The sequence below is a fragment of the Nicotiana tabacum genome, chromosome 2, assembly GCF_000715075.1.
Source record: "Nicotiana tabacum cultivar K326 chromosome 2, ASM71507v2, whole genome shotgun sequence".
NCBI lineage: Eukaryota > Viridiplantae > Streptophyta > Magnoliopsida > Solanales > Solanaceae > Nicotiana > Nicotiana tabacum.
Window position 1 is genome coordinate 112,311,271 of NC_134081.1, and position 24,927 is coordinate 112,336,197.

At 38.3% G+C, this 24,927-nt stretch overlaps 1 pseudogene; it reads left to right on the plus strand.

Annotated features, from left to right (window-relative positions):
- The first annotated feature begins 1,299 nt into the window (after positions 1–1,299).
- Positions 1,300–22,440, plus strand: LOC142167864 (ATP-dependent helicase rhp16-like; annotated as a pseudogene).
- The last annotated feature ends 2,487 nt before the right edge of the window (positions 22,441–24,927 follow it).

Below are 24,927 nucleotides of genomic sequence, written 5' to 3' on the forward strand. Positions count from 1 at the left end.
CTCTATGAATAAGAAGTTATGGTTATACAGCATCAAGATTATTCAGAGAAAAGATATTCAAATTTATACTTTTCTAATATTTTTTTATTTTTATTTTTCACTCAGTGTCCGGTATCTATAGTTTAGATCCCGACTAATTCAAATTAGGCCAGGAAGCCTCAATTTGGATGGTAAAGCTATTCCTGTCAAAGACAACTACATATGCAAGTCTTGAACCCAAAATCTCTGGTTAAGTATGGAAATTCTCTTCTAATCATATATACCACTACAAAAGCCATTTTTACGTTTAAGCATTGTTCTTAGGTCTGACTGATAAAAGAAAAAGTGTGCTATAATTATCGCTGAGATACCTCTTTAAGTAAAAGAAAAAATGGATGAACAAACTATACAGTGGGTACTAGAGGTTTATTGATACTTACAAATGAAAAAAATAGCCTACACAGAAAATTGTAATTTTACTGTACTTAGAAAGGTAGATCATTTTAATAGAAAGTGCATGAAGTAAATAGCACATGCCTTTTCTTTTAAATTAGTCTAATTTCTACAATTTCATATTTTTAGATATTCCGGTAGTTGTCACTCTTAAAAAAAAAAAAAAAAAAACCGCTGCCGTTATTAATTCTCTCTCTATAACAATCCTTCCCGCCCAACTTCCCTGCACCTCTGCAACTAGCTCTCTCACCACTCTGTGAAAACAAAAGATCAACAACTGCACCTCTCCTTCTTCATTCAAAAGCTCTGATTTCTCTCTGCTTTCAGGAGAATGGACCCTTCAATTCCAGGTTCGGTTTTCTTCATTCTTCTTATTTTTTTCTTTTTAATTTTTCTTCTAAAGCTCTCCAATTTCTTGAATTCTTGAAAGTTTGTGTGAAAATGGATTATGTTTAAAATGGCCCCAAAAAATGGAAAGAATAATGACATGTAAATTAGAATACCATGAGAACTCTGTTACGAGTTTGTTATAGGCATGCAAACCCTAGTGATGAAGGTATTCCATAGGCACGCTATGCATCTTTTGATGAACTGTTATCTTATGAGTATGTTATAGGCATGCAAACCCTAGATTTACATTTGTTAAAATTTTTACTAAATAAGTACGAATAATAGATTTTGAACTTAGTCAATCAAAGTATTTCTGGTAGAATTTGGAACTCGAACCCATAAACATGAATCCGACAGTATCCGGAAATTCTTAAACCCGTAAATGAACATGGGGGCATGCTTTGAATACTTAACGCGAACCTTTCAGTTATATTGTATTTTCTGTAATTAATTTGATAATTATACATGTATCAGAAAATCCATTTAACTGATTGACAGAAGACCAAGGGAATGGGGTTCTTGATTCAGATGGTGGATATCTTGATCTGATGGCGGAGATGGCTTTATTGATGAAAAGGATAGAAGGTAGAAAAAAAGAACGTGAGAGGAACACAAAGAAAAGACTTTCAGTTTTGATGTGGGAGATATGGGAAGAAGAAATGGATAATTGGCTTACAAAAAATTATTCAAAAGATGTAGACTTGGGTAATACTCAGAACGTGTTGGTTTCAGCTGAAACAGCCGAGCCACCATCCGATTTTATATTGCCATTGCTGAGGTACCAAAAGGAGTGGTCGGCTTGGTCATTAAAGCAAGAAGAATCTGCAGCAAGAGGAGGTATTCTTGCTGATGAAATGGGAATGGGGAAGACTGATCAAGCCATAGCACTTGTGCTAGCTAAACGCGAATTACAGAGAACAAATAGTAGTAATTCCAGTATATTGTCATCTTCACCAAGTACTTCCCAGACAGTCAAAGGAACTCTTGTTGTATGTCCTTTGGTTGGAGTAATGCAATGGTTTAGTGAGATTGATAGTTGCACGACTAATGGTAGCAACAAAATTCTTGTTTATTATGGCACTGACAGGGAGAAACATATGCACAAATTGGCGGAATATGATTTTGTTATTACAACCTACTCCACCATTGAGGTTGATTATAGGAAGTATATGACACCGTTAAAACAGCAGAGTAAGAACTTAAAACCTCTGGGAGAAATGTTGGACCAGAAAACAGATTCTACAGAAAAATTAAGCAACAGTGGTTCTATTGATAATTCAGCTGTGTCGAGGATGAAGTCAGCTTTGCATTCAGTGAAGTGGGACCGCATCATTTTGGATGAGGCAAGTCATACAGTTACATACCAGTAGTGGGTAGTCTAGCATATTAGTACGATAGTCTCGTGTTGTCTTATTTGTAGATTTCGAGTGCTATGTGTTTTTTTCTCTTCAATTCAATTTATTATTTTAATTTACTATTATTACTGTTCCTTTTATGGCTTCTACATTACCATATCCCTTTTTCATTATTGTGTTTATGCTTTTCTTGAGTCGAGGGTCTATTGGAAATAACCTCTCTACCCCCACAAGGATAGAGGTAAGGTTTGCGCCCAAACTATGTGAGATTACATTGGGTATGTTGTTGTTATTGTTGTTGTTGTTGTTGTTATTGTTGTTGTTGTTGTAAGTCATACATTCACATACTGGATCATATTGTAGACAATAAATTGCGTCGAAAAAATAAAGTAAAGACCGAAAAATATTGCAACAATCGTAATATTTGATTTCGAGTAATTTGAGTGTTACAATCTCTATGATTCTTCTGATTCTACTTTTTCATATAAATTCAAGAGCCCTTGAACCTATATTTGTTGTCATGAATGATGATCTTGAATTCAACTAGCACGAACTTTAATTTGAACTCGTACTCCTTGAATCTTGATTTGTTCTTCGTTCTTGAGCTTGAGCTTGATTGCTTAAACTTGAACTTGATTTGTTTGAAGCTTGAAACTTGTGGAGGAATTTGCAGCGTTTGATCCACGAGCTCTTTCTTGATTCTTGTTATAATTTCTGATCCCCTTTCTGGGTTATGAAGACCCCTATTTATAGTTATAACTCCAAATCTTGAAACACCAAAGTTCTAAATTTCAGTCACGTTGAACATTGTAATTGCTCTCTAATATTCCATTTTGACTTTGGTTAAACAAATCTCACTTAATTCAGAATCATTACTGTTTTATGTGTAGTATAAGTCCAGTACATGAGAAGCGAGAATCGGAAATGCAACTCAGTCTATAGAATATGCAAGTTAATCAGCCTTGAGATGAATTTTCCATGTAGTTCAATCCCAAACCACCTGTATCGCTACACTATCACTATCCAAATCTCTTTAGGATATAAAGTATGAATATTTGATATTGAAGACTGCACTTCGAGTCCATATCCAACACAATTATTTCTGCCGCCTTAGAAATTCAAAATCCTTTTGGTTACTTGATTTCGATGATCCCACATCGAAATCTCACCTCCCAATCAGCTGCATAGGAGATCTATATAAACCCCATGCCCATGTGTTTACGTAGCACCCCGAAAAATTTTGAAATACTTAAGCGCTATTAAGAAAGTTGTTATATGCTAGTTATATTACTTTGTATACTGACGATGGCTATTAATATGATAGATATCAATTGGATAAGATAATAAGTGTATGAGACATATTATAAGAGATGTGGGGTCTAAGGAGAGGCCTAAGTCCAAGGCAAGTTGGAAAATTTCATGATAGACTAAAGTTCCAAATGAGTACTCACAAGATCAAACTTTGGACGATCATATCTACATAGTTTTGGACGAGTATATCTACATATATATAAGGATTTATATGATGAACAACCTATAAAATGAAAGATCTTCGAGTCTAGTTTCTAACACTTCAAACCGTTTGTCATTTGGACACTCCGACAAGAAGTTATGACTAAATTACCAAATACTGATAGAAATTTACACTATCGCGCCGCCCCACACGGCGCCCCATGCGACGCGCCTGTGGGGATTTCCAGAACACTTTAAAATTTCCTTTCTAGGCACATTTTTCACTACCGCGCTGCGCCCCGCGACGCCCCATGCGGCGCGGCTGTGCAAATTTTGGGGGTTTTACAACCCGACCCCATTTTAATAAATAGCCTTTGGGCTTTTTTTGGGACGATTTATTAGTGAGTCTAGAGAGAGGTGAGAGCATTTTAGAGAGAGAGAAGGAGAAAACCTAACCTCCCAATCATCCAATCGTGCATCAATCTTCAAGAATCAAGGAAGTCAATTACTAGATTATCCTTCGTCTAGGTAAGTCCTACTTCTAAGCTTTCATACAAGAGGTTATGAGTTCAAATATATTATGGGGTTGAAAATAGGCTATGTATGTGACACAAAGTTGTAGTATGTGGGGTTAATGAACCATTTTGTGTAGTTTCTTGTTGAAATTGGTTGAGAGATGAAAGGATCTCCATTGTAGAGCCTTGTGGTCTATTTCGCATGTTAGGTTTTTGACAAAATTCCAAAGAGAGTTACATCATGGAAATCCTTCTAAATATTAACCGATTTTTACTATCTTCCTATAGATTGTTATTGCTAGAAGTGTTGGGGCGTTGTAGTAATTTAAGGAAAGCTTGGACAAGGTATGTTGGCTAAACTCTTCTCTTAGAATTGAATCCCATGATATTCATGTAAATTATGTAAGTCCTGAGTAGTCCATTATAAAATTGGCTATTCCGAGTAAGATTGGGTTGAAAGATATATGTTCAACAAGCATGCCAAATGCTTTATTCATGTTATGTTACCAATTGAGGATGTGTTAAAATATGGGTTGTGCATTAATAATATTTTGACTTTAAGTCAAGTTCAAACAAAGGCAATTATGCCAAATTTTGTGAAATATCTCTATGTGCCTTAGACTCTAAATTACTCACATGTGTACTACACACCTTGATTTGAATTGTATTTATTGTTGTTGATGATGGTGATAATTGAAATTGAAAAGGTGAGCATGAAATACTAAATATGGCCAACGTGCCAAGAATGATCTTATAATTATGGCCATTAGTGCCAATGAAATAAAAAGATGTGAAAGTAATATGAAATGCGATGATTGATATAAAAAGGTTGATGTCTCGAATAAGACAGTCTAGCCGGTCGGGTTGTGATCGGACACCATGCCACACACATGGTGGTGATTGTGCTGGAAATTATAATTGAAATTGTGATTGTGGCCGATGTCCCTAATGGATAGCCCAGCCGATCGGGTCGTGATCGGACTCTGTGTTAAAGACGGTGGTATTGATATTGAGAGTAATTGTGATTAATGTCTCTAATGAGATAGCCTAGCCGATCGGGTCGTGATCGAACTCCGTGCTAAGAGTATGGTGGTACTGGTATTATGAATAATGGTATTATGGACAATGGTATATCGATACTAAAAATCTCCCAATGTGAGATATGGAAATTAATTTGAACACTATCTTGATCCTAAATTGAGGTTTGATGTTGATTAAGGCTTTCATTGATACTATGATAATCTTGTTTGTATTATTTGTCATTCTATTGAGAGGGTGTTTAGTTATACATACTAGTGCTATTCGACAGTACTAACGTCCCTTTTGCCGTGGGCGCTGTATCTTTAAATGGATGCAGGTGGTTCCACAGCAGGAGATATTGATCAGTAATAGCAGTACACCTTCTTCCCAGCTGACTTGGTGAGCCCTACTTCATCCCGGGGTCATGAATCTTTTGTACTTTATGTATTATATTTGAGGTATAGCCGGGGCCTTATTGCCGGCATTATCATTGTACTCTTCTTTATCTATAGAGGCTCCGTAGACATAGTATGGGTTGTGTATTGGTGCTGGGAAAGACAAACTATGTTATGTTGTGGTTGTATTACTTGTCCCACTTGAGACTTTAAGAAAAATGATGAAAACTATTGGTAATGAATTGGTATTGTAGACATGATCACGTTTTTATCTAATTAATGAAAATATGAATTATCTTCATTCGTGGATTAGTTTGGGTAAAAGAAAATCTAACAGGCTTGCTTGGTCAGGTTCACTCGGTTGAACGCCGGTCGTGCTCCTCGGTTTTGGGGTGTGACAAACTTGATATCAGAGCCTAAGGTTTTAAAGTGTCCTAGGATGTCTCGGAGCCGTGTCTAGTAGAGTCCTTATTATCGGTATGTTGTCGACCACATCTATAATTGGAATGCTACATGGGCATTTAGGAATAATACCCTTCTTTCATGTTATCGATCATGCGATAAAGTTGATGGTAAGATTGTTCCTCCTTTAACTCGTGCTTTACTTTAACGTTCAGTACGTGGCACCTAAGAAGAAGGCAAGAACTGGCCAAAGAGCTAATGTCACCCCAAGAGTGACAGTTGATCCTATAATTGATGACGCGGGTGAGCACCCGAAGAGTGAGAATATTCCTCCAGTTACTACACTGCATGACTCCACTACAACTGATCAGACCACACCTGTCCCTACACTTACTGAAGGTGCAACGGTTCCTCCAACTGATATTCCAGTTCCACCTCCAGTTCTAGCTTTCGATTCTGGTGTTTTTGATGTTGATCTTAGGGGAGCCATATAGATGTTGGCTCAGATAGTGGCATCCCAGGCCCAGAGATCAAATATTGCACCCACTTCTTCTAGTCAGTCAGGGGATTCTACTAGTTCCACGGTGAACAGGTTTCTCTAGTTGGATCCTCCAGTGTTCACGGGTACTAAACCCAGAGAAGGATCCCCAGGATTTTATTGATGAGATGCACAAAACTCTCAGAGTTATGCGTGCTACTGAAACATAGGCAGTGGAATTGGCCTCCTACCGCCTGAAAGACGTGGCATATTCTTGGTTTGAACTATGGGAGGAGTCCCGTGAAGAAGGGAGCCCTCCAGTGAGGTGGGGTGAGTTTGCCGATGCCTTCATTGATCATTTCTTGCCTGCCGAGACTAAGGCAGCCTGTGCTGCTGAGTTTGAGAACCTGAGACAGGGTAGCCTGAGTGTGTGGGATTATCATATGAGATTCGCGTACCTGTCTAAATATGCTATTTACATGTTCCCCACTATGGAGGCTAGAGTGCGCCGCTTTGTGCAGGGACTTAGTCCTTTGGTAATTAATGAGGCTGCTACAGCTACCTTGAATTCTGATATAAACTATGGAAATGGTGGCATTCGCTCAAGCAACAAAGACTCGCAAATTGAGGAACAGAATAGAGCGATAGGGTAGCAATAAGGCCCGGTCTGTGGGCAACTTTGGTGGTTCTTCTGGTGGTGGAAAATCAACATTCAGAGGAGGGTCGTCAAGGCCATCACAGTCCTTTGCTTACTCTTCGGCTAGTGCACCGCCATTAGGGCCCAGTCAGCAGCAATAATGGAGTCATTTCAGGCCCAGTCAGGGCAACATGGGATCCAATCAACATGGTCGTCATGGTGGTACATTTCAGCAGCAGAGGAGGCCATGTCCTAGGTGTTGAAAGATGCACCTAGGAATATGCTACATGGACTTACCCATATGCTACAGATGCAGATTGAGAGGTCACATTCAGAGGGATTGTCGTTCATTCCGCCAGGGTATGGGTAGGGGCCCAGTACAGCCAGCCAATTCTGCAGCTACTACATCTGCAACACCTCCTATGGCTCGAGGCACTCCAACACACACAGGGTGTGGTGCAGCTAGGGGTAGAGCACAGAGTTCGGGAGGATCCGGCCGTTTCTATGCCATGAGGGGTCGCCAGAATTCAGAGGCTTCTCCAGATGTTGTCACAGGTATATTGACTGTCTAATCTCATGATGTATATGCTCTTATTGATTCCGGTTCCACTTTGTCATATATCACACCTTACGCTGCCATGGAATTTTGGATAGAACCATAACAACTTTATTAGTCGTTCTCTGTATCTACTCCGGTTGGTGAGTCTATTTTGGCCGCGCGGGTTTATAGGGATTGTGTTGTCATGCTGCGTGGTCGGGACACCATGGCCAATCTTATTGAATTGAGAATGGTCGATTTTGATGTGATAATGGGGATGGATTGGCTTTATTCTTATTTTGCCAAGCTTGATTGCTGAACCAAGACTGTTAGGTTCGAATTTCCAAACGAGCCAGTTATTGAGTGGAAGGGTGATGATGTAGTTCCGAATGGTAGGTTTATTTCCTACCTTAAGGCCACCAAGATGATCAACAAGGGATGTATTTACCATTTGGTCTGGGTTACGGACACCGATGCGGAGGCACTACACTTGAGTTTGTGCCTGTTGTGAATGCATTTCTAGGAGTCTTTCCGGATGAACTCCTTGGAATCCCACCAGACAGGGAGATTGATTTTGGGATTGATGTGATGCCAGACACGCATCCTATATCTATTCCACCCTACATAATGGCACCGGCAGAATTGAAGGAGCTAAAGGAACAATTGAGAGATTTGTTAGAAAAGGGTTTTATCTGGCCAAGTGTGTCGCCTTGGGGCGCATTGGTCCTTTTTGTAAGAAAGAAAGATGGGTCACTGAGAATGTGTATTGACTATCGGCAGCTTAATAAGGTCACAATCAAGAATAAGTATTCGCTGCCAAGGATAGATGACTTGCTTGATCAATTGCAAGGTGCCGGGTACTTCTCCAAGATTGATTTAAGATTCGGGTATCACTAAGATCAGGGAGCGAGATATTTCGAAAATAGCTTTTAGGACCCGGTATGGGCATTTTGAGTTTTTAGTGATGTCTTTTAGGCTAACAAATGCCCCAGCAGCCTTCATGGATCTTATGAATCGAGTTTTTAAGCCATTCCTCGACTCTTTTGTGATAGTATTTATTGACTATATTCTTGTATACTCACGAAGTCGAGAAAACCATGCTGATCATCTCAGGGTAGTTCTGTAAACCCTACATCAGCACCAGTTATATGCAAAGTTTTTAAAGTATGAATTTTGGCTTGAATCAGTCATATTCTTGGGTCATGTAGTTTCTAGTGAGGGAATTAAGGTTGATCCTCAGAAAATTTCAGCTGTGAAGAATTGGCCGAGGCCTACAACTCCAATAGAGATTCGCAGTTTCTTAGGCTTAGCTGGATATTACAGAAAGTTTGTGGAGGAGTTTTCTACTCTTGCCTCTCCATTGACTAAATTGACGCAGAAGGCAATTAAGTTCCAATGGTCAGATGCTTGTGAAAAGAGTTTCCAAGAATTGAAAGAAAGATTGACTACGACACCAATGTTGACTCTACCAGAGGGTATAGATAGATTTGTGGTATATTGTGATGCTTCAAGAATCGGGCTTGGATGTGTATTAATACAACATGGAAAGGTGATAGCTTATGCTTCTAGGAAACTAAAGAATCATGAAAAGAACTATCTAACACATGATTTAGAACTTACGGCAGTGGTATTTGCATTGAAAATTTGGCGTCATTATTTATATGGGGCCCATGTAGATATATTCACGGACCATAAGAGCCTTCAATATATTTTCAAATAGAAGGAATTGAATCTGAGGCAGAGAAGATGACTTGAATTACTCAAGGATTATGACATTGATATTTTATACCATCCGGGGAAGGCTAATGTTGTGGCGGATGCTCTTAGCCGAAAATCTATGGGTAGCTTAACACACTTGGAGGTATATTAAAGGTCATTGGCCAAAGAAGTTCACCGATTGGCTAGTTTGGGAGTTCGTCTTGCAGACTCTAGTGAAGGAGGGGTAATTGTGCAAAATAGGGTTGAATCATTGCTTGGTGTGGAAGTCAAAGAGAAACAATACAACGATCCATTGTTGGCGCAATTAAAAGAGGGGATTCATAAACATAAGACCATGGCCTTTTCTTTTGGCATGGATGATGGTATACTAAGGTACCAAGGGCGACTATGTGTTCCAAATGTGGATGGTCTCTGTTAAAGAATTTTGACTGAAGCTCACACTTCTAGGTATTTCCTGCACCCATGTTCTATAAAAATGTATCATGATTTTAAGTAAGTCTATTGGTGGAATGATATGAAGAGGAATGTGGCGGACTTTGTGGCAAGATGTACGAATTGTCAGCAAGTGAAGGCCGAACACCAAAGGCCCGGTGGGTTGACACAGAACATAGAAATTCTAATGTAGAAATGGAAAATGATTAATATGGACTTTGTGGTAGGATTACTGCGCACTTCGCGCAAGTTTGACTCAATTTGGGTGATTGTGGATCGACTCATGAAATCAGCACATTTTTTGTCGGTTAAGTCTACCGAGACAGCGGAGCAGTATGCTCAGTTGTATATCAAAGAAATAGTCAGGTTGCATGGCACCCCAGTTTCCATCATTTCTGATCGGGGAGCACAATTCACTGCTAATTTTTGGAAGAAATTTCAGCAAGGTTTGCGTACTCAGGTGAATCTTAGTACAGCCTTTCACCCGCAGACTGACGGGAAAGCAGAGCGGACTATTCAAACGCTTAAGGATATGTTGCACGCTTGTGTTCTAGACTTCAAAGGTAGTTGGGATGATCATTTACCACTCATAGAATTTGCATACAATAATAGCTATCATGCTAGCATTCAGATGGCACCGTTCGAGGCTTTATATAGTAGGAGATGTAAATCTCCCATTGGGTGGTTCGAAATTAGTGAAGCAGAGTTGATAGGGCCAGACCTCGTGCATCAGGCTATGGAAAAAGTTAAAATCATTAAGGAGTGGTTGAAAACTGCTCAGAGTCGTCAGAAATCCTATTCGGATGTTCGTCGTAGGGATTTAGAGTTCAAATAAGATGATTGGATATTCTTGAAAGTTTCCCCCATGAAAGGTGTAATGTGATTTGGTAAAAAAGGGAAATTGAGTCCGAGGTATGTCGGACCATTGAGGTTTGATGTTGATTAAGGCTTTCATTGATATTATGATAATCTTGTTTGTATTATATGTCATTCTATTGAGAGGGTGTTTAGTTATACATACTAGTGCTATTCGACAGTACTAACGTCCCTTTTTTCGGGGGCGCTGCATCTTTAAATGGATGCAGGTGGTTCCACAGCAGGAGATATTGATCAGTGATAGCAGTACACCTTCTTCCCAGCTAACTTGGTGAGCCCCACTTCATCCCGGGGTCATGAATCTTTTGTACTTTGTGTATTATATTTGAGGTATAGCCGGGGCCTTGTTGCCGGCATTATCATTGTACTCTTCTTTATCTATAGAGGCTCCGTAGACATAGTGTGGCTTGTGTATTAGTGTTGGAAAAGACAAACTATGTTATGTTGTGGTTGTATTACTTGTCCCACTTGAGACTTTAAGAAAAATGATGAAAACTATTGGTAATGAATTGGTATTGTAGACATGATCACGTTTTTATCTAATTAATAAAAATATGTATTATCTTCATTCGTGGATTAGTTTGGGTAGAAGGAAACCTAACAGGCTTGCTCGGTCGGGTTCACTCAGTTGAGCGTCGTTCGCTTCCTCGGTTTTGGGGCGTGACAGTTTATTTAGCATTGAATTGTAGCATCTACAAGCTGCCTTGGCTTCGTGTCTTCATGAGTACGAGGCAATCCGAAGGTAATTTTTCTTTTGTGTATTTTCCATTGTCATTTTCATTCTTCATTTTGTTTTTGTATAGGCCAAGAAGAGGAGGATAAGCTTCACGCATGATGAAGGTGATCTTAGAGTGTGAAGATATGGATACTCATGCCCACCCAAAAATTAGAGGGTTAATCTTGGGGCACAAAGGTTCAGGCAATACAAGGACACAACTAGGCAACATATAGAAGAACAAATTTTCAACAAAATATAGAATGATCAACCCGCAACAACATATAGAAGGACAAATGTAGGGCAGCCTATGAAGGACAAATCCTCAACAGCATATAGAAGGATCAAATCTGTGATGAGACCAACTTAAGGTGCAAAGGGACTTAAATGTCCACCTTAAGATTGAAAAATTATAGTTCCTTTTAAGGACAAACCTGCGAAGAGGCCAACTTAAGGTGCCAAGGGACTAGCTGTCCACCTTAAGATTGGAAAATTAGAAAGCTTCAACTTGAAGGCTTGTTGGACTTGACGGCTTCGACTTGAACACTTGGCGAACTTTGAAGAGTTGGCAGACTTTTCAGACTTCAATTTAAAAATCGACAAATTTGAAGATTTGACAGACTTGAAGATTCGGCGGACTTTGATACTACAACTCGAAGAGCGATGGACTTTTAAACTTCAACTTGAAAAATTAGCAGCCTCGAACAATTCAACTTGAAGATTTGGATGACTTAAATAATTCAACTTGAAGAGTGACGAATTTGAGGACTTCAACTTGAAGACCGACAGACTTGAAGACTTGGAGGGCTTGAATACTTCAACTTAAAGACTGGCAGACTTGCAGACTTTAACTTGAAGGATAGTGGACTTGAAGACCAACAAACTTGAAGGTTTGGCGAACATGAAGACATAGAGAATCCCCAGACTTCAATGAAAATACTTGGCATCCTCCTAAAATCCTCTCATTGAAGATACCAATTTACCATGGAGGGGGATTGCCCCCTTTAAATCAAATTAGAATCAAAGTTCAACAGAAGAATGGTGTTTCAGCTTGATTTTACATTCCTTTATACTTCAATCGGACAATAATTGGGGCAATATGTATCTTTTGAACTTATGCGAATGAACTTAGAAAGAAACTCTAAGCTGCCTATGTACCTCGGTGAAGAGAATCAAGTCATGTCGTAGTTCAGAATAATTGGATTTTTTTATGTCCTAACTATTCCTTAGGTCGCCTCTTTTGAGGTTTTCGACCTAGTGGACATTTATTTTTATATTTCCTAACTTTTGCCTAGGACGCCTCTTTCGAGATTTTCAACTCTTGTGGGTCAGGAGTATCATACAGTTTATGATCTTGCGTTAAGGAGCGTAGCAACTTGCAATTTAAGCTTGTATTTTGAGGAGCTTTGCAACTTGAAAATTTTGCTCGAACTTGAAGAGCTTTGTAACTTGAACATTTTGCTCGAATTTGAAGAGCTTTACATCTTGAAGACTTTACCGAATTTGAAGAGATTTACGTCTTGAAGTTTGTCTCGAATTTGAAAAACTTTGCGATTTGAAGTTTTTGCTCGACTTTGAAGAGCTTTATACATGAGTCTTTGCTCTTATTTGAAGAGCTTTGCGACTTGAACACTTTCCCCAAATTTGAAAAGCTTTACAACTTGAAGATTTTTCTCAAATTTGAAGAGCTTTGAAACTTGAGCACTTTACTCGAATTTGAAGAGCTTTATAACTTGAAGACTTTTCCGAATTTGAAGAGCTTTACGTTTTGAAGTTTGTCTCGAATTTGAAAACCTTTGCGATTTGAAGTCCTTGCTCGATTTTGAAGAGTTTTCGACATGAGTTTTTGCTCGTATTTGAAGAGCTTTGCAAATTGATTTGAAGAGCTTTACAACTTGAAGACTTTGCTCGAATTCGAATAGCTTTATGCCTTAAAGATTTAGTTCAAAATTTGGGAGCTTCTTGACATAGAATATATACTCATGTACCAAGAAGAATTATAACTTGCAATTTAGGCTCGTGTGTTGAGGAGCATTATAACTTGCAGTTTAGGCTCATGCGTTAAAGAGCGTTACGACTTGCAGTTTAGGCTCATGCGTCAAGGAGCATTGCAACATGCATGGACTCTTCAGTTTCATCTTCGGAAGAATACTTGCCCCCATTCTCAGCATCGTCTGTTTTTATTTCATCAAGAGGCTCAAATCCAGGAAACCTTTGATCTCCCCTTATAGCCATTCTCAATTCCATATCACGTGCACGAGTTGCTAGTTCTTCAAATGTTTTAGGCTTTATGCCTTGTAAGATATAGCACAGACTCTAATGCATGCCTTGAATGCACATTTCGATGCCAGAAGTTTCGCTAAGGTGATCTTTGCAGTTGAGGCTTAAGCACCTCCACCGGTTGATGAAGTTAATAACTAGCTCATCATTTCCATGATGAGTGTTTGTAAGTTCGATCATGCTTACGATGCGTCTTGTGCTATAGAAACGGTTAAAAAACTCTTGCTCCAATTGTTCGCAACTATCGATAGAACCAGGTTCGAGATCTGTATACCAATTGAATGCATTACTTTTGAGAGAACGAACAAACTATTTGACAAGATGATCACCATAAGTCCCAGTGTTGTTGCATGTCTTGACGAAATGCGCCACATGTTGCGTGGAATTTCCTTTTCCATCAAATTGCTGAAGCTTTGGAGGTTGATATCCAGTAGGCATCTTCAAGTTATCAATCTGTTGTGTGTATGACTTTGCATATGCGAGGGAAGATTTAATCGGAGGATCAATTTTATCTTCAATTATCCCCACGACGAAGTCCTTGAATTGATCAACATGAATTAGGCCTTTTGAAGAAACTTGGATCTCTTTAACCACGACCATTCGCCTCGCAGAGGATTCTCCATCTTCTTTATCTTCGGAAAGCTCCACATGTGCTAGAATTGATTTTGCTTCTACTAATCTATCGATCTCACTTGCTAACCTTTTGAGGCATGTATCTCGATACATTATTTACTTGGTCAACTTCTTAAGTACTTTGATCAAATTTGCAAGTTGTTCTTTCATGGTTGAATTGTTAGATCTTGTTCTTGAACTTTGAAAAGAAGAGATGAGAGGTAGAGATTGTCCCACTGGACGTGCCAGAATTTGTAGACAATAGATTGCATCGAGAAAATAAAGTAAATATTGAAAAATATTGGAACAATCGTAATATTTGATTTCGAGTAATTTGAGTGTTACAATCTCTATGATTCCTTTGATTCTACTTTTCCAATATAAATTTAAGGGCCTTTGAGCTTGATCTTGAACCTATATTTGTTGTCACGAACGATGATCTTGAATTCAACTAGCACGAACTTTGATTTGAACTCGTACTCCTTGAATCTTGATTTGTTCTTCGTTCTTGAGCTTGTGCTTGATTGCTTGAACATGAATTTGATTTGTTTGAAGCTTGAAACTTGTGGAGGAATTTGCAGCGTTTGATCCTCGAGTTCTTTCTTGCTTCTTGTTATAACTTCTGGTCCCCTTTCTGGGTTATGAAAACCCCTATTTATAGTTGTGGGAGAGAGGAGTTATGATAATAACAAACTCTTTCCGACCAATCAAATTGAAGTGTGACAAGACCGCATTTGATTGGCTAGAACATGTTACTTGCACACGTGGCGCGGTTTCATTGGCCTTTTAATTTAGCTTGGCATGCTTTGTCATTTTCACACGTGGCATGACCTCATTGGCTCTTCCATTTGACTTGGCGTGCCACGTCATTTGACACGTGACACCAAATTGGGTCTCTAGGAAGATGACATCTTGGGCTTAATAGAGTGGCCCATCGCTTGTAGCCCAATGAACTTGGACTAATTTATTAAGTCCATCTATATCGGACTTATATAATTAATCCAATTATATTAGCCCAATAAATTTATTTGGACTAATATATCTTAAATTTAAAATATAGTCCAAATTAAGTTATGAATTTAATTTTACGAATTTTATGTCTACACATACATCCATACATATGTTGTTGCTTCCTTCAATTGACAGTCACTCGTCGCTCTTATTTATCAGTGGCTGAGGTTTGAGAACATTGTTGGTTTCTTGTACATGGTGTTCCTTTGCTTTTGTTGCAATCTTTTTGTATAAATACCAGTTCTTCAAGTCAATCAATTATTAGAGTTGGAATGTGAAAATTGGTATGGTGAATTCTTAATGAGCTGTACAGTTATGGTGGTTATTAGAATGGTGAAGAGTCTTATGGTGGTTATAAAGAAACTTATACAGTTAACTGCTGAATAATGTAGTTGAAAGTAAGAATACAACATTTATCTGTGTCATAAAGTTCTTTGCTTTGCTTAAATGCTCGACTTGTGAAATTTTATCTGTCCTAAAGTTCATTGTTTGATCACCATCTTCTGACATTCTGTGCTCTCTCTGTTCCTATTGAATTACGCTGTATGTGATTTGTAGTTTGTGCCTGTTGTAGTCATCGGTTTGGTGGTAACACATGAACTAGTCGCTGAGAGTAGAATTCCTAATTGCACGTGTTACAAGATCTTTATCTGCAATGTTTTTAACTGATTGAACTTCTGTGGTATAGGCTCATTATGTGAAAAATTCACGCTGCAACACCGCAAGTCCTGTTTTTGCGTTAGAATCTTCTTATAAGTGGGCTTTAACTGGTACACCCCTGCAAAACCGTATGGGAGAATTGTACTCATTTGTAAGTTAACTTCTGCAGGCTTTACGTTTTCTAGAACTTCTTATTGTTGTGAGGTTAACTAACTAAATTATGTACCTTTACACAGGTCCGTTTCCTACAAGTTCTTCCGTACGCTTATTACTTTTGCAAAGATTGTGATTGCAGAGGACTTGATTATAGGTAGACAAAAATATCCTTGTTTGTCTTTGTTCCTACCTGTGAGGATGAAAGATGCATTGGCTCAAATCTGTTTTATTTTATAGTATCTGTTAGTGTTATTTTGTTTCTCCACCAATGTTACCAATATGTGGTTTAATGACTGTCTGAAATCTCTTATTGGTAAATTCAATGTACTACAGCTTCACAGAGTGCCCACAGTGCCACCACAACTGCGCACGCTACTTTCTCTGGTGGAATAGAGTAAGTTAATGAGTAGTTACTTCAGTATACACACTTTTGAGGCTTCATCTTATCGCTGACATGGTAAGGTTGAAACGTCTCCTCTTTATAGTATATGGAAAAACCTTTACAAGCAAATCCAAACAAAGGGGTTGGTAAAGATGCAATGCTTTTATTGAGTTAGCACAATAAAAGCTGCTGAGTTAGCACTTCCCATGAAGACTGTAAGTTCTGTCTAGCACTAGTGCTGTGAGCAGTTCAATTCGATAGTAGTAATCTTCTTAACAGTGTAGCTTGTTACTTATTTTTGGGTTCAGGTTACTCTGAGAAAAGATTCTTTGAATGACAAAGAACGCGACTTCTACATGTCATTTCACAATAAAAGCAAGGCACAGTTCGATACGTATGCAATCTCTCTGATATTTCATTTTCAAACTCGAGCTCTTCTTCCTTGCAAGTTTGCTGATTCGTTGTTTTCCTTTCTTTTTTGGTTGCATATCCTGTTTCCTTGTCTTGTGCATGGAATATCTTTCCTACAACTGCTTGTTGTTAATTAAGTAGTTCTGTGAACATGTAGTTTCTAGGAATACTAAACACTTAAAGATCTTATATGTCTTTTTCTTCCCATAATTCCCAATTATTTGTATCATTACCTTGCTAAAAAGTAAGAAGGGAGCAAGGATATTTTTATTTCTAACTGCTTTTTCCCCATTTTGTATTTTGGTGCAGATATGTTAAGGCGGGAACTCTAACGAATAACTATGATCACGTTTTTGCTATGATCACACGCCTACGGCAGGTAACACGACAATGCTATGCGTGGAACCTTAAATGTTCTTGATAATTGTAATGGAAACTTGCTTTCATCTACTTGTTTTTTCCTGATTGACTCTCTTTGTTGCTTCCATTTTACGTGTGGTGTTTTCAGTGCTAAATTTTTCTAAATTAATTTGTCCATTTTTATTGCATTCATGTTGTTTACTGCAAATAGTAGAAGCATGGTTTATCCTTTTGTAACGACCAGACCGGCCGTTTTGAGTATCACAGCCCCGTTCTTCATTTACTGTTCAATTTATGTCTTACAGTTGATTATGACTTAACGGGTTAGTTGGTTCGGGTCCGGAAGGATTTCGGAGTAAAATGAGACACTTAGTATCATAATTACAAGCTTAAGTTGGAAAAGTCGATCGGATGTCGAGTATGTGTAAACGACCTCGAATTCGAATTCTGATGATTCCAATAGCTCTGTATGGTAATTTTGGACTTAGGAGCGTGTCCGCAAAATTAATTGGAGGTCCGTAGTGGAATTAGGCTTGAAATGACGAAAGTCGAATTTTTGAGAAGTTTGACCGGGGGTTGACTTTTTGATATCGGGGTTGAAATCCGATTCTGAAAATTTTAATAGGTCCATTATATTATTTATGACTTGTGTGCAAAATTTGAGGTCAATTGGACGTGATTTGATAGGTTTCGGCGTTGTTTGTAGAAATGGAAAGTTTCAAAGTTTATTAGGCTTGAATCTATGTGTGATTCATGTTTTTAGTGTTGTTGGATGTGATTTGAAGATTTGATTAAGTTTGTATGATATTTTAGGACTTGTTGGTATATTTGGTTGAGGTCACGAGAGGTTCGGGTGAGTTTCAGATGCTTAATGGATCAAAATTTGCACTTAAACAACTGCTGGAATTTTCTGATATATGAATCTGATTTCCTTATACGCGATCGCGTGCATGCGTCTGCGATCGCATAGGCTTAGTTTGTCAGTAGAGTTTTTGTGCTTCACGATCGCGTGGGGATATCCGTGATCGCGTAAGGTTAATCGAGGGCTGATGAGTTTTGTGCTTCGCGATAGCGTGCAGCGGGATGCGATCGCGTAGCTTTGAGATTATGTGACTCACGAACGCGTGAAGAAGGTCGCGTTCGCGTAGAGTAAGTGGAGCGGAGTAGAAGTCACGCGTTTTGTGCTCCCCGATCGCGTAGGTTTATGATGTTGTGCATCGCGATTGCGTGGCAAAGTCCGCAACCGCATAAGGTTAAATCTGGGCTGTGGAAAATTATTCTTCGCGATCGTGTGGGAAGGTTCGCGATCGCGTAGAGCAAATGACTGGGCAGAGAGTTTAAGATCTGAAAATGGGACTTCGTCCCATTTTCCATTTTTGACGGATTGGAACTCGGGAAGAGGCGATTTTTGGGAGATTTTCAGAGAAAATAACGGGGTAAGTGTTCTTAACTCAATATTAGTTAAATTACCCGAATCCATGGTTGTTTTTAACATTTAATCGGTGAATTAAGTGGGAAAATTGTAAAAACCCTCTTGATTTAATTTGGAGATTTGAGGGTCGAGTTGATGTCGGATTTGAGTAAAATTTGCATGGTTGGACTCAAGGTTGAATGAGCGTTCATATTTTATAACTTTTGTCGGGTTCCGAGACGTGGACCCCACAGGCAAATTTTGAGATAAATTTTGGATTTTTATGAAAAAATTAGCATTTTCTTATGGAATTAATTTCAATAAATTTCATTGACTGTATTGAATTATTTGTGGCTAGATTCGAAGTGTTTGGAGGGCAATTCATGAGGCAAAGGCATACTAGAGTAAAGAATTACACGGTTTGAGGTAAGTAACATTTCTAAACTTGGTTCTCAGGGTATGAATCCCCTAATTTGGTATGATATAAATTGTTTGGAGGTGATACACACGATAGGTGACGAGCATATGGACGTGCACCACATAAATTGTATCTTGAATAAATCCTGTGCAGTTGTAAGATTAAAGAATCATTTTATTATCTAAACATGTTAGAGAAATTGAGCTAAGACTTTTATTAAAGATCATGTGTAGGCTACGTGCCGATATTTTGGTACACATGGGATTGTGTTATTGTTGAATTAATTGTTCAAAAATATACATTTCACACTCAGTAATATTTGTCCATTGTGAGGATATTTATGGGATTGAGCTACGCGACGCAGCATGCCATAATGGCTTTATACATTATTATTATTCTGGATTAGGGCTGTCCGCCTGCAGTAGGCCTTATAGGCTTTATTATATAATAGACCGGGGCTGCCCGCCTGCAGCAGGCTTTATTGACTTTACTATTTTATGGATCGGGGTTGCCCGCCTGCAGCAAACCTTATTGGCTTTGTTATTATACGGATCTGGGACTGCCCGCCTGCAGTAGGCCACATTAGCTTTGTATTACGCTTGGGCTGAAGGAGCCCCTCCGGAGTCTGTACACCCTCAGTGAGCGTAGATGATTATATATATTCGGGATGGACTTCTCAGGGCATGGACTTGCCTTACTTACTGATATATACATATATATATATATATATATATATATATATATATATATATATATATATATATATATATTTGGGATGGACTTTCCCAAGGCATTTACTTGCCTTACTTATTTATATTGTAATGAATTTACGTGGATATGGATCTTGTCCGTATTATTTGCATTTGAGAAAAAATTACCCTAGGGCTGGATTGGCCTTATACGGTACTGAATGACTGACTGTCAGTCGATGTGTATATATATACGGGTTGGAATACCCCTGGGCTGGACTGGCCACAAACAGTACCGAGTGACCGGATAATTTGTGACCAGTATTTACATGAGGTCTTTCTACTGAGTTTAACTGTTGAACTTAAAAGCATGCCTACATTTCTGTACCATTATTTATACGGGACTGTACCTGCGGAGCTCATCATTACTTTCAGCCCAGAGGTTAGTCAGGTTACTTATTGAGTTGTTTATACTCATACTACACTCTGCACCTCATGTGCAGATCCCGGTGCTTTCGGACACTGAGATTGTTAGATTTCAGAGTACTATCAGTTGGAGACTATCAAGGTAGCTGCTTGGCGTCCACTGACCTTGTCTCTCTTTCCTTCAGTTATTGTACTGTTCTATACTTTCAAACAATAGTTTTTATCAGTCAGACACTGTATTCATATTAGATGCTCATGTACTCAGTGACACTAGGTTTTAGGGGTGTTATATTTGTTTTTGTGATATATCTTACGCTGAATTTAATTATTTTATTTTTAAATTTAAAAGATATGATGGTTTATTAAGATTTTGGGCTTGCCTAATATTGAGATAAGCGTCATCACGACTGGTGAGATTTTGGGCCGTGACACCTTTTGTCATGCAGGGCTATTTGATGAGAGTTATTATATGAATGAGCATTGGAGATTCATTGTCTGCCTCTTCTCCATAGTCCTTTAGTTGAACTTCAATACATTTCTTATGTGTGCATAGATATAATGTTCAACAGCGCGCTTCTTATATTTTCATCTTCTATTTCATATCCCATTTTCTGCTGTATTTTTTTTATATAAAGATTTTCCCCTTATAATTTCATCACTATAGTATTAAATTGTTTTAGTTTTATTAAAGTCTTGGGTTCATAACTTGGATGGTTAGATGTGTATTTGGAAGATAATAACGGATAGTTACCACAGTTTGATCAAGGGATTTATCAAGTGTTTGGCCAAGGGAATTATGAAACCACATCAATTAATCTAGTATGGAGTAATATGTAAAATCGGTGGAAAGATTGGACTATGGAAGACATATTTGAAACGCTCTATTACATGAGCTCAAATACAGACATTGACTTTTCTTTTACCGGGTTAATTTCACTGATGGTCATTGAACTATCTTTCAATTTCACTAAAGTCATTTAACTATTTTTTGTCACTTAAAAGTAACTAAACTTTATCATTGTTACTTAAAAGTCATTTTGCCTCAAACTCCTATCATAAATATGACATGGCATTAAATTTTATGATAAAAATCTAAAAATAAATACCACATAAGCTAATATGGGTCATACCCATTTTAGATCCATTTATCCTTTAATGTGATTTGACCCATAATCCAAATGAGTTTCGATTAAAAAAAATATTAAGTTCCATATTAGTTTAAAATGATTATCCTATACTACAAAGTTTTGCCTTTTCTGTTACATAATGCACATTCATAATTATTCTATACTAAAATAATCTATGTTAGAAAATTCTTATTTTGTTTGTATGCCTCATCCGAGTCATTTTATAACTCTGCTGAAGCTAAAATACTATTGTATACAATACTATAAGAATTTTCTTCAGTATTTTAAAATATTAAGTCATTTTAAAATATTATTGTATACAATAGTATTTTAGCTTCGGTAGAATTATAAAATGACTCAAATGAACATACAAACAAAATAAGAATTTTCTAACATAAATTATTTTCAGGCAAGATCATCTCGTAAGCACCTTTCCATTGCTCATTGTCAGCCTGAATGTATGCATACTCTTTAGACACTGATATTTTATCAAAAGTACTTTAATGGTTGCAGGTCACTTCTTGCACACGTGTTTTGCAAGACGTGTTTGACAGAATTTGCTGGAAGTACGGGAAAATTGTCATGCCCTTCATGTGATAAACCCCCCCTTACATTTGATTTCAATGCAAATAAGGGGGATTCTAATTCTAAGACTACTTTCAAAGGGTTTAGGTCCTCAAGTATATTGAACAAAATTCAGCTCGATGAATTCCAGACAAACACTAAAATAGAAGCTTTGATATGCAATTACCTTATACTCTATCATCATATGCTCCTCAGTTTGCTTTTCTTCTTTGCAAAGTGAGGGGGTATGTGCAATACAAGTTTGATGTTCATTTCTACTTTTATTGAATGTAGAGGGAAGAAATTAGGTTCATGGTTGAAAGAGACGATTCTGCAAAAGGAATAGTTTTTAGCCAGTTCACGTCGTTTTTGGATCTGATACACTATTCTCTTTAGAAGGTAAGATATAAAAGATACTTTTCTCCCTTCCTACTTTCCCCTGGCTCCTTTGTTTCTATATGTAACAAAAAGAAGCTTGTCTTGTATGTATTTGCAGTCGGGCATCAATTGCGTTCCATTAGTTGGATCCATGTCTATGGCTGAAAGACATGCTGCAGTTACCACATTTACTGAGTGATAGAATTCTAGGATCCACCAAACACTATAGAGAACCAGGTTCTCTATCGGTTTCCACATATTATGCAAACACAACAGAAAGTAAAAAACACGGAGAGTTTTTACGTGAAAAATTCCCAGCTCAGCGGGATAAAAAAATCATGGCCTACCCTTGTAGGATTTCAACTTCACGACTGAGAAAAACGTTTAGATTACAACCTATTGTAACCTAGGAATTAACTCCACCCTCACTAACTTGTAACACACCTATTACAAGTCACTTTGTAATAAATCTGTTACAAAGACTTTACAACTTGACTAACTCTAGCCAAGACACAAACACGGGGATTTATAATTTACAAGAGTTTTCTACACAATGCTTCTAAGTAAGCTAAGTAGGAATTATAAGTAAGAACTTTAACAAAGTTACAACTCAACTAAGAACATACAATCACTTGATATAGGTAACTGGTCCGTAGCAGTGTTGTTCTTTATTCTTGATGCACTTGAGAATCGTTAACTCGAAGGTCAATCACTATTGAAGTGCTTGAGTAAATTCTCTAAGTGTTCAAGTGATGTTTTGTCATTGGTTTAATGTTAATATAATATTGATGACAGCACTTGAATGATGTAAGTTACTTAGGTACAAAGTCCTTGACTGCTGCACTGTACTGTATTGTTGCGTGTGCAGTCAGTCATTTTTCAGCTGTTGGAGAGTTGACTTTGTACAATCACCAGGGGAACTAAAGTCCATTTGTTCCCCTTGTTGATTCTTTAACTTCTGAAATTCTGACGAATATGTCCAACTTAAGTATGGTTATTTCCCTGCGCTTGAGAATGTGGACCAGATGTGGATCAGGTTCCTTATCTGGTTCTTGTTTTTAAATCATCAAAACATAAAATAAGGGCACTTATAACCTATCAATTTTCCCTTTTTTGATGATGACAAACTTATAATTGAAGATCCTACGAAGAATCGCAAAGAACCAGACAGTGAACTAGGAAGGTTGTATTCCCTCTTAATCAGTGCACATCATTATTCAATTATGCATAAATTCTTTCCCCTTTTGGCATCATAAAAAGAAGAAAACCAAGTAAAATCAGAAAGAAGTCCAGCGTAGTTAACTCATGCCACTTGTGTGCACACAATATGATAGAAAACAGAGACAAAAGAACAACTGTATACACGGCAAAAGGGGAAAAGCTTGCATAAACCAGTTTGGATTTTACAGCGGAAGCAGATTCAGTGTTACCATCCACAATTCAAAAATAAAACAAAAGCAAGTATCAACACAAACACATCATCAGAAACATTCTTAAGAGACGGACCCTGGAAAACTGGACACTGAAGGGGACACTACTTAGGGGACACTGGAGGAAGAGGGCTTAGAGGAAGGGACAAGTGATTTAAAGAAAAAGATGCATGCTAGCATTCACGGACATGTGCTCATTAAGAAGTCTTTCTTTCAGGTCCTCCACTTGTTTCCTGAGCTTAGCATTCTCCTTAGCCAGGAGGGCAACCTCTGAGCTGTGAGAACTACCGGAACCAGGTGCCTCTTGTAGCTGACTGAGCTGACTCTCAAGAATTGTGTTCCTTGCCTTAAACATCCTGATCTCCTCTGTACCACTATTCTGAGCATGTATTAGTTGAGAGATAGTAAAGGTGCTTCCGACTCCTCTGACCTTGTCAATACACTCACACTCCTCGAGAGTGGTCTTGGAGAAAGTTTGATTTTTAGTGCCCACTTTGGCCTGTCCCAGAGGTACCTTGAAGAACTCGAAGACCTTTGTGAGAAGAAACCTATAAGGTAGCCCATTGTTTCCATCCTTAAAGTCTGCCACTGTTTGCATATGCTCAATCATTATCCCAGGCAGATTGATGGTGGTGAAGCCATCCAAGGCTTCCATAAGGACCAGGTCAGCTTTGGACGTAATAGATCTCCTCTCAGCGCGGGGAAGCAACACTTTGTTAACTATCTCAAAGAGCAACTGATATACTTGAAGGGGTGACTTCTTATGCACTTGTTCCCCCTGCTGGATTGCCTTGTCCTTAACTATGGCATTTCTGAAATTGGAAGAGCAGGCGCCTTGAACAGATGACAACCCTTCAGCAGGAACACCCAGAATTGACCCCAACAAGGCAAAGTCCATCACTATGTCAACCCCATTCACCAACACACAGATGTGGTCATCTTTAACTTTGAAGAAGTCGACATAGAAACTCTGCACTTCCTCCTCATACACTTTTAGAACATCATTTGTAAACAAATGAGTCCATTGTTGAAAATCATAAATTTCCACAAACTGTCGCATCCCGACAAGATTCACAATGTCAGGGGCAAAAGTGCGGTCCCACAGTACCTTCTAATTTCTCAACTTTCCTTTCCTAGAACTTTGGGATTCTTCAACCTTTGCTTTCTTGGAGGAACCACGTTCCTCATCAACATCCATTTTTATCTTCACTGACTTGCGAGTAGACTTTCCATTCTCTACTGACTTTTCTGGCACA